Genomic DNA, 11824 nt, shown 5'->3' with positions numbered 1-11824 from the left:
CCTTGTCCGCCCCATTCCTGCATCTACGCCGTACTCGAGTGACACTGAAAGCGCGGATGCAGAGAGCACTCCGGCGAATCGAAATCAATACCCCACGCTGGCCTACTACGCCGTGGCCTTCTTTTCAGTTAAATCCTTTTGCCACCGTGCCGTGTCTAATGCGAGCGTCTATCGTGTCACTGATTTCATTGTTATCGTACAACATATCTAAACACTGAAAGAGAAACAAAAAGAAGCAAAGGACGCGCAACACGACGAAGTATCGAAACGCAATGTTTTAATTTTTTATACTTTCGAGGCAGTTTAGATCTTTAAAATTAAACATTGACGTACAGTGCATATTTCCAGAGTATAATTAGCATAGGCAATTATATATGTCTTTGACGAATTTGTAGAATCTATTTCTGTAGCGGAAGTTTTTTGAATTCAATATTCCTTCGTAGTTACTTAACACATTCTCTATAAATATAAGATATTTACAAACTAGAGGTCTTTTTATTCTTGTCTCTTTAAACTATGTCTTTATTTACAAAAGCATTTGTATAGGGGTATGTGTGTGTGACATATAGATGTAGATGTGAGTGTCCTTAGAATATTGAGCTCGGGTCCGTGTTTTCGCTAAGCCCAAATGACTGATGTGCGGATCAATCATCCCTGCGGCGACTTATTCGAAGCATCGATAGTTTAAAATCTGTGAGTGGCTAAAAATTACTTGCTGAGTCAACTCAATTTCATTTCAACATTTCTTAATATTAAACAAATATAAAGTGTACTTACATCTGCCAACGATTTTGCATTCTCATTTCTAACACATTAATGTACGTACGCATACACACACGTGCGCGCACGCGCACATGCGAAGGCGGAATACATAAGTTAAGCATATACCAGACTGATGCCGCAAATTTTTAGCGAGGATCGTCTCGGTTTTGGTATTTAACTTGAAAGCGAATGAGGAAGATGTATGTCAGGATTTCTTTTCGTATGTATATAGCGGTTATTATATTCTTTCCCGCGCTATCGATTCCTCTCAAAGTGGCGAACAACGCAATTTCAGGAACGTCAACGCGACACATTGGCGTCCGTGGCAAGTAACATTATCTCTTTTCATGTTTTATCCAGATTGTCTGTCGCGAGTCGCGAGTCTGTCGCCAGATTCTTCTCGTCTCAACTTTTCAGTGTGTGCGAGGGGCAACTTTATTCGTCCGCGCTGCTTAAATGTTTTGCAAGAATCTCGCTAAAAATATAATTCTTTTTTTAAAGATAAGAGACAAGAGAATATCTTTCTTCCGTCCATAACACATTTCGTTTTGAAACGAGAAGAATGTTCCGCTGCGACGTTATGTAATTAGAACGGAACGTACCTAGTTCTTTTTTCCTGTGCGTGAGTCAAGGGAAGAGTTTCACACTCGCTGTCCACGTCTCTTTTCTACTTATTTCTTAGAAAAGTAGGTCGACCGACGCGATATTTTCGTTTCGTACGTTTGGCAGATGCATTTTACAGCGCTACTTAATTCCGTGGACACGGCGCGTTGCTCGCACAACGGTCAATAATAATAATTGCTACAGCGCAAAAAGATCGGAGAGAGAAATTCTAATTGCAAGAGGGAAGGTACGGTTTTGCACATTGAAAATTTTTTAATGGAATATTCGATAAATAATCTAATAATTTAAATTGTGCGGTCAATTAGAGGAAGAGACCTGAATATTATTCCGTTCATATAAAAGTTAAATAATGAAATATTGATGAAGGGAAATACAAATAATTTAAAGTCAATGATACAGAACGTTTGATACGATTCATATCGGCAAAAATTATTAATAGACACTAATGGCGTTCTTGTTTGTCTTTTAAATACGATGGGTAAGCAATTATGACAGTAAACAGTGTCATAAAATGCCGAGTTTACATATTCATAAGTTAAAGTGGAACTAGTCACTTTTAATATTTCTAGCATGTTTATGTTCAATTTCATTCCATGACGACAGCAGTTTTAGCGACTCTAGTTAATGTTAATATGAAAGTAATGCAATTTGTTGGGCGCTATACATGACTGGTTTGTTATCAGGTGATTATCTTACTCAATTAACGACGTAAGTTTAATATACTCGCATTGTGGTGCCACTTCTCGCGTGGAAAATTTGCCATAAAACTTCCAGCATGAAACTACGGAATATTTATCAACTCAAAACTTATTATAGATGTATTTTCGAAATAACATATGAAATTTTTACATATGTTATAAATTGCACTATATTCGTGTGTCTGGTATAATATAATATTTGATTGATTTGTTACGTCTCTGACGGAACTTCAAAAACCTAATTAATTTAATGTATTAATTAAATACAGAGATACGTACCTAAAATAAAACGAACCTAAAATAGTAATTATAAACATGCATTTGAAATGAAAATTGGGATTATAAAGAAGGAAACTGTATACATGTTTCCGAAGTTTAAATTATTTTAACCGAGTCAGTTGTAAAAAAGAGAATCATTATTTCCAGAGAATGGTTGAGTGAATGGTTTTCCTGCTGGGAAAATTAAATCACTATTTTTTAAATATAACTCCTTGAAATGAAATAATATTTCGTTCCATATATAGAATAAGAAACGTTGGAATGTTAATCAATATATTTTCTTCATACGGAACTTCTTAATTTCGTATTTACACCAAAAATCTCTCTGATCAAAACAATTAAAATCTGAGAGATTAAAAAACTTTAATTGGAACATTTCAGCTCGTTTACAGACAACTTGAACGAATTAATTAAGGCTGATATCTGCTTGCAAGCGCGAAGACTCGTGCGATGTGCGAAGATTACACTCGTTTCTAACACTTTCTAATTAAATCTCTAGAACAAGTTTTGATCTCTATTCAGGTTTCCTTCAGCCGATGATCGAGTACGAATTTGAGTTTATTAAATTTGTTATAGTAAAGTTTCGCCGCTTTTCCTATAATTCTTCGATTGAAACGTCTCGTAAGTTACAGGTTTGCGTCTGACATCGACGAGACAAGCGCCGCTCGTACGTGAACGCGCGATCAGGACGCGTCCTCGCGCGCGTGATCGTCGCCGCCCTCGGAACCGCGGTTGACGGTTGACCCGCGCGAATCCACGTGAGTGCCGATCGGCCGGCCACGCGGTCGTCCCGGCGATGACGATCGGGGCCACGCCAATTAGCTTGATGACATCTGTGAATGATTTCGAGCTCTTCCACACTGTTTCAGGTGGCCTGCGTTACCGACGACTCGTACGATAAAACGACCGGCGCCTTTCGCTCTCTGGAACGGAAGACGCGCCCTTTCGCGCGAGCGGGCCGCGTTTTATCGTACAGACCCGCGCTTTCGAGTTCTGGTCGCGCTCGTAGACGAGAGACGTAGTCGCCTATGCCCACGTGGGCCCGAATGCATGTAAACAAACGCCACGTGACACCAGGCACGTTCCGCATCGTGACAGGAGAAAGGGAGATTACGTTATTATTAACTTACTGCGTTCGACTTTTAAATAGAAAAAAGACAAAACATATATATTTCTATGCTCGAGAAATTTATTTTTAATAGTTTATTTCTTTAGAAGTTAGTAGCTATCATTGAATGAATTTTTTACGATGAATTAAATTAGTGGAAACTTCTGCACAGTCCGATTAAAACTTAGTTTCGTTAATGTTTATCAGGATTTTTATTTTCGAATTTCACATATTGTTATTTATATAAAATTGGAGCGATTTTTTTTATTGTACGCGAGATTATTGCGCTTTATGTGAAAACAGCAAACAAGACTTGCCATGACTTCAAACTGGTATTCGAAGAAACTCCTTAAGTGGCTAGTGACTGTGTAGTTTATTTCTATTAAGACTATAAAGACTCGTATAAAGGCAAGAAGTGTGCGCGTCCGTGAACAAATTACCATTACCATTCTTTGTTTGGTGACCACGTATCGCAGGAGTGCAGGAGTAAAAAGGCACGGCGAACAGTCGCGTCGCTAGTTTTTGTGCCGACGCGCGTGAGACGCGTGAACTCGCATTTTTTTTTTTGCGAGGTAACTCGCGACGTTGTGTCGCCGCTTAAAAATAGCGGAATCCTGATCGCTCGATCGGGGGCCCGGCGATCCGGCAAATCAATCCGTATATCCGCGTGTGCTGCGACGCGAGGCGTCATTTTGCCGTACAAAGTTTATATTCGATCGCTGGTATATCGCATGTATCTTTTACGCGGAAACACGTCGATAAGCAATGCGTTACCAATGCACGCCAGTATACATACACGCGCGTGCATGTATACGTGCGGGCGTCTATATAGGATTATTGGCGCCAGTCTAGTCTGCTTCGTGATATTTATTATCGTAGCGTAGTCGATTTTTCCGATGTTTTTTTATCGCAGAATTGTTAATCGGAGAAGGCACTTTTATATTTTTAATATTATTTTTATCTTGTTTTTAACTGTACATTTATTACGATTTATTAGCGCAATGACGATGTTTAACTTGTGCAATTGCAACTAAACAAAAGAGTATTCTTGCAATCGCGCATATTGTCGCGATATAACTTTTTGCTTTAGACAACCTTTGCGATACATGCGATCTTAAATACCTAAATATGATTATATTTCTGCGCAGAAGAGACTTAAATATGCATAAAAATTAGCAGCGGGCTTAAGATTTTTTGTTTAATATTGGAATAAATTATATTAGGTAATTTATCATTATATATAGCAAGAAGCTCTTTCTTAAAGTGTACGTGTATTCGGCGATTCACTTACCACAAACTTATGAGATTTATGAGTGGTATAGTTTTGTTAGGTAACAAGCAAAACCAATTAATTACTGTCTTACGTTTAGAATTCTACGGATATTATATCATGTAATATTACGTTATATCACGTTATACCACCATTGCAACAGTGATTGTGCATTTACAAAAGTTTAACTAATATTAAAAAATATTTAATATATTCTATAAAACGCAAATTAATTAAATTTTATATGCAGTCAGATGATCAGAGACGATTACGTCTTAAGTTTAATATCAAAACTATCTTTTTAAAGTTAAGACGTAATCGTTTTCATCATCTGATTATTTGAAACGATTAATCATGGGAAAAACCATCAGCTAATTTGACTTCGAGGTTTTATCGTACTTTGTATCTCCGTATAAATTTCCATATTTCTGATTTTTAATATGTTTGTGCATACCACATGATTATACATGCGTATATGTACTCGCAGCTCTACATGGGAAGTAATTGGCGTGTTGTGTCAAATGCTTTGTACATAATTGTGAGAATGATGAGAGCGGTATTAGGATGACGTCTTTGTAGACAGCCGTTTACTTACGATTAAACTGTCACGCATATAATTGAAGACTGACGATACACAGTATCACGAATAATAGGAATGGTCATGATTAATGTTTTGTTTCCTCGAAATGAAACACGAGGAACTGCAATTTTTGCTAATGGAAGCTCATAATCTTTTTACGTGCAAGAAAACTTAAATAAATATAAGCAAACTTTATATTTTATAGATATATCCCATTTAAAATAAGTCTTTAAAATAAGAAAATTATATAGTATAAATTAACTTTTCTTGAAATTTTATCTCACTTGGCGAGAAATTGCACTTCTTGCTAAGTAATAATTTTTTTCGTACAAAGAGGCTAAAAGAAGTGAATCTTTTATTCCACGACAAAAAACTTTTAAGAAAGAAACCTGAAAAGGATCATATTCCCTCCCTTTTTCGCGCACTCTATGCGGATGCGAGAAATTGGCTGAAAGAAGAGGAGAGCGTGCCGAAATAGCTATTTAAAGATCCTCGTTGCATTTAAATTGTCTCACACCGCGCTGTTAGTTAATCCGCTGTTCTTTTTGTTAGGAGTATTCCTGCGCAGGAGGAGCTGCGCTATATGTCGAAGCGAGGGAGATACCTCGTCTTTTTAAGCTTGTCTTACGTGAATAGAACATAGAACATTTGACGCTTCTCATGGCTCAAGTTTGCACCGTCATGTTCTTGTAATGGCCGCGTGAATCATTCAAATGGATTTCTGTCGCCGACACACCGACGGCTTTGCTTTGCCGTTTTACGACCGTTCCTCTGTGTCTCTCTCAATATTTTAGTGACTTACAATAATTAAATATGCCTGCGCGCAGCGGCCGTCGCGTTTTCGTGTTCCCGAGAAAGCGAGTATCGCCCACATTTCAGAATACCAGAAATATGCGGATATTTCTGGAGCAAATATTCGGTTAACCACCGCAGAAGTAAGTCAAACAATGCCATTGGCAGATTCCCAAAGGTTTTATGAGACACTTTACACGCTCGTGAAAAATTTTTCGGAGCGCTACGTGGCAGAGAATTCTCCATCGATCGGCATTCAAATTCGTCTCACGACTCTTCTGTTCACCGTCGCTCCCGAAATAACGAAAATAAATCGTTTTTCTTTTCCTCACGCCCGCTTAACGTATTCGCGGATATTTGCAATATGACACCGTCATTCTCCGTTTCTGTTATGCCGGCCTGCATTCGCGCGCTATCTCTAAAACAGCCTCGCGGCGACGGGACTATTGCCAAGTATTCCGCAGGATTAAAATGAACGGGAGCCTATTTTCGCGCTATTGATCCCCCGTACGTTTCATTCATCGTAGATGTCGAAGCGTGGGACGACGGGGGACACTTATTTGACGTCAGACGTATCGCGTTATATAGTAGTAGAAAGGCACGGCGCCGTTACTTCGCGACTTTAACGTGGAAATTAGCAACCCTCTCGATGCCGTCTGCCCGTTTTGAAAAGTTACGCGCACAAGACGACGCCGGCTGCTGCCGGTTCTCGCTAATCGATAGACGGGATGCAACGGATAGGTGTATGCGCCTCGCGTTGCGCGACTCGAAACGAGAGACGGGGCTTCCCTTGGAAATACAGCGAGGTGAAGTCTAAAATTAATTCGACGCTTCCAACGAGAATCTCGGCATATGAGACACGGTGTTGAACTGGATCTTGGGGCGCGTCTCACTTGCCGATCGCGTTCCCGAGAATACTTTCCCTCGGGTGCTAACTACCGCTTATAGCTTATGTCAGTTTCGATTTTCAAGATAAATAGCGACAAATAGAAACACATAGGAACAGAATTGCGATCTTTCAAAATTTAAATATATAACACATTCGAAAGACGATTCTGATGCGGAAACAAACACACTTTCTATATCTGGAAATGAACTTTCAGTATTCTGATATTTTTACCAGCTCGTGTAAAGAGGAATAATTATGTGTCGATCATTTGAAAGAATATTCGTGATTTATTAATTACAGTTTGTAGTGACATTATAAATTCGTGCTATTGGCTTTAACTTCTGGCAAGGTGATAGCCGGTTATCTGAGAACAGCTCGAAGACCGTTTATCGATACTGATATCATTTTTATTAGATAATTTCATCACGTAGGATACTGTTAGGGTATCGTCCACTTCTTTTCCTACCACGAAAGCGAGATCGCCGAAACGGAATTGTCGCTCGTGCATTCTCTCTCACAATCTAGGTTTAACTAAGACGCGTCGAACCTGGCAGCTCACCGGCGAAACCTCTCGCCGGAAATCGTTATAGGAGGGAAAATTCGCCCGGGAATTACTCTAGGCAGCCTTCGGTCGAGCCTAGACCGAAAGGCTAAAAAGCCCGGCGTGCTATTTCCACATTTCCTGGCCCGATCTATGTGGCACGTGGAGTGGGACGATAAAGCGAGCATTTGGCACATCGATCGACGGTTTAAACGTATCGGCTGCCAAAAAATACACCGCCGATCTCGCCGTGTACGGTAACGTTGCGTCACGCCGAAATAACATGCTCGTCGGTCACGCCTCGTACTCTCCCTGTCTCTCTTCTCTCCTGGCGTGAAAAATCATCCCGCGGGTGGCTCGTCAAATTTACCGATCTCGGCCCGGGACCGATTCCTGGCGGTGACGCCGAGATGGTGCTGGGATCGGATTCGATATCCGAGTATAGAGACAAGATTGTCGCTAGGCTTGTGCAACACTTGCACGAGGGTTTTCTTTGCAACCTCGTTTGCCTTTGTTCGTGTTCAGTGGAGCAGATTATTTTTAACCGATCAAACGTTCTTACATGTATATCTTGTATATGCACATTCATCGATAATTGATTGACAGATCCCGATGCATTTTATTTGCAATTCTAGCAATTTAAATACGATATAATAAAAAGATATATGTTTTAAAAAGTCATTAGATGTATTCTTATGTTAATTCAAGGTTATAACGTATGTTTGCAAAGTCCGCTGAAAAGAGTTGAGGCAGATATTACTCGGCACTCGACATTAGACGTGGTATTCTGTGATGAATCATCATTCTGGCACGGGTTCCGAAAAGGCTTCGTATAATAAATACGTGCACATTCTGAAGTAGCTATTTCCGAAGCGACATAATGATCACCTATATCACATTTATTGGCAAATACGGGGAAAACGTTACCAGGCAATTAATTCATATGAAAATAATGAGGAATATATTTTATATTAGCTAATAATAACATGAAAACGTATCTCTAATGATTTTTTTTAAATATAAAATGTAATTCAGATGTGAATTATATATCGTGCACTGAAAGCTTTGATTTCAAGGCAATAACATTAAAGCGATTGCCCATATACAATGTGACGTACTGCATAAATGTCTCTTTAATCGAACGAAGAAGTGAAACTCCATAGGTGTCTTTAAAGAATACAGCTCTACAGCATTGCTCCGAGCGGAATTAGGGTTTCGCGAGTAATCTCATTACGGTCGAGCGAGCGTCGTGGCTTCGTGGTTTCATTCTGTCGACCTCGGAATCGGCCTGATCGAAAGATCCGCGGACTACCCCAGCGGGAATTCCCTGAAGGCGGGAAGCCGTAACGGTGCGCGGCACGTGCCGGTCGTGCCTGAAACGCCCTGTAATCCGGACGACCGTCGTTGCGGCGCGCGTTACAGCACGGAGAGAGAGAGTATTGACCGTCCCAGCGGGCACCAGTGGAAATTTCCACTGCCCTACCCCAAGACTCATGGTAACCGCGATCTCTACACACACTTTTTGGCTCGCTCGTGTCGTTCGTGTACGTGTATGGGCTTATGGCTCGCGTCTGCCTTTACCGATATAAAGGCTATGTCTGAGACGGTCGTCTTTTTCACCGCGTCCGCTAGGCAGCGGTTTGCAATCCTCAGGAAATTTCGAATTCCGAATGCGCGTCTGTTCGACGATTCGATCGCCGATCCGGAGTAGCGCGATCGCGTTGGGCGCGCTCAACGGATGCTCGTAGAACGTTCTGGAACACGCAGACAATCGATAGGAAATTCCAGCCGGCTGCCAGCCGACGACGGACGCGCCAACCGTCGTCGCTTCGATTGCGTTGGCCGTTATTGATTTCCCTTGTCGCGTTCCGATCCGCTTTCTTGTCGGCTTGACGAACGAGAAGACCAGGGTCATCCAATTCAAATTACTGAGATACTAATCGAAGAAATCGAAGACAAAGTTTAAAAACTCGATGTAATCATCACAGACCTTGATTTATTACATTTTACTATATATTTGCAAAAGTTTCTAGAATTATATTAGTCAACGTTGTCAAATTTTGGTCTCGAAATCGGTTCCGTTCGTTTCCGACATAATTTTGTAGCATACGTTCAGAAATCGAATCGGTCGAACCGATCAAACGATCAGAGAAATTCGTGCGAGAGAGTACACACACGGTCTGCGGGCGATTCTCGTTATATGAACGATGAGAACCGCTGCCAGGTATGCGAGAGCCAGTACTCGAGAAGGCATTAAAGACGAGGCGGTTCGTATTGAATTCGAACGGTGGGCTATCTGACCTTGAGAGGAAAACTCGATGGAATGCAATATATACGCGCCGTTGTCCCCGCGGCGGCTTTCTTTTTCGGCCGCAATGGCGGCAAATGGCAGGAGCGCGAGAAGGATGGATGGATAGGTGGATGGATGACGGGGGCTGGTGACGGGGACGTGGGCGACGTGGCCGGGACAGGACGATGGGGATGGGGATGGGGACGGAGACGGGAAGGAGGAGGGGGACGCAGATGGGGACGGGGACGGTGAGCAGAAACGGCGTGAGATAGCGCGACTATTGCGCGCCTATTTTTAGACCGGCGCCGTCCTTCGCTTTTACGTAACGACGCAGCACGATATACCGCGCGTCTTGAACCAACCGAATCGCCGTAGATGCATTATCGCGCTTGCTCGCCGCGTTTCGTGCAGCTGCGTGCTAATTATGGTTCAACGCTGATAACGCGTATCATGTGGGCGATACGCCGATACCCGTTGTGCCGGTTTCGGCGACGGTTTTTAGCCGGTGACCTCGCGGCCGCCATTTCCGCGTGACGAACGCGAGAAGAACTCGTCGTTGCCGATTCGCGACGACTTCGACATCTAGCATGAAACGGGGATTGCGGGGATAAGATCGTTTGATAAGAAAGGGAAGAAATATCAACGGTGGGTTAGAGGGAAAATTGCATTACTGACAGTAGAATTAGATCTTTGTATCCTGCAGCTGAAAATCTTGAGATACCGTTGATCGAATAGTATTATCATAGAAAGTGAGAATCATGATTGGATGGTTGTTATCTACGGAGATGAAATCGATAGATGTGAGGGGCAAGTATCAAATATTTTATAAACTGGTTAATTTAAAAATGTAGTTTTTTTAGAGATATGAATTTTAATTCAGGAAACAGGCACTAAATTATAAATTTTTGTCGGAATAAAATTGCATTAGTTTCGGGATGACGCAAATAAAACAGTTAAAATATACATTTTCGAGCTTTACAGTGTACTAATCAATAGCAATGCAGGCATGATAAATTAATTATGCTTCGATATATCAAAATAATGTTTCTAAAGTGATGTAGTAAATTAGTTCGTTATTTCTTTATTTGATTTCGCATTTTCTTGTTTAAAGACCGTTTAAAGACTCATTTTCCGTCGTTTGTTATGTCAACATTTCGGAAATAAGAAAAATTTAAATAATAATTTTATCTCCTGAAAAAAGGTATAACGTTTCACCAACAATTATTAGCTAACTAAAAATAATGGTGTGTGCGCAAAGTTTCAAACTTTTGGAATTTAGGAGTTGTTAAACTTCTCTTTTTGACAGCTATCATTTATCACCACTTTTCGCTATGCATATTATATAAATAAATGATTACACACATATATGCATGCGTCAAAAGAGAGCTACTTTTGGTAAGTAACTTTTACATCGATATTTTAGTCTCGAGATATCTTATGGTAAAAAATATGTAGAAAGAAAGAAAAATTCGTTTCAGTTTGCAAATAGATTTTAGAAATGTATTTGTATGTAAGAATCTATAGATACTTTAATTATTTTATTTGCGTCTTCTTGAAACTAATGCAATTTTATTCTGATAATTTTGTGTCTGCCCTGTATTAAAATTCATATTTCTAAAAAAACTAGATTATCAAATTAACTAGTTTATTTTAAAGTACAATGTGGTGTAGCAATAATACTGCACACAAATAATGTATATCTATATTCAAGATATTTCTCATGTTTATATAACAATTCACAATTTTTCTGTATTCAAGAGAAATATTATTGCGCACGTAATTATATTTAACATGTAAAATATACTGTAATTAAAGTTACATTTTGAAATTAAAAAATGTCAAAGCGTGACTAAAATTAAAATTATATTAAAAAAATTAAGAACTATTAAAGTGTAATTATTGTTCGTTTTTTCACTATAATACAAACTACACTTCTCATGTTTTTTTTATTGGGAAATCGATTCGATATAATGTCCTCTTTCGTAATCACT

This window comes from Temnothorax nylanderi, unplaced genomic scaffold, assembly GCF_030848795.1.
Source record: "Temnothorax nylanderi isolate EJ_2023f unplaced genomic scaffold, tnyl_v1.0 TNYL_tig1000_pilon, whole genome shotgun sequence".
Taxonomy (NCBI): Eukaryota; Metazoa; Arthropoda; class Insecta; order Hymenoptera; family Formicidae; genus Temnothorax; species Temnothorax nylanderi.
This window is presented reverse-complemented; position numbering follows the sequence as displayed.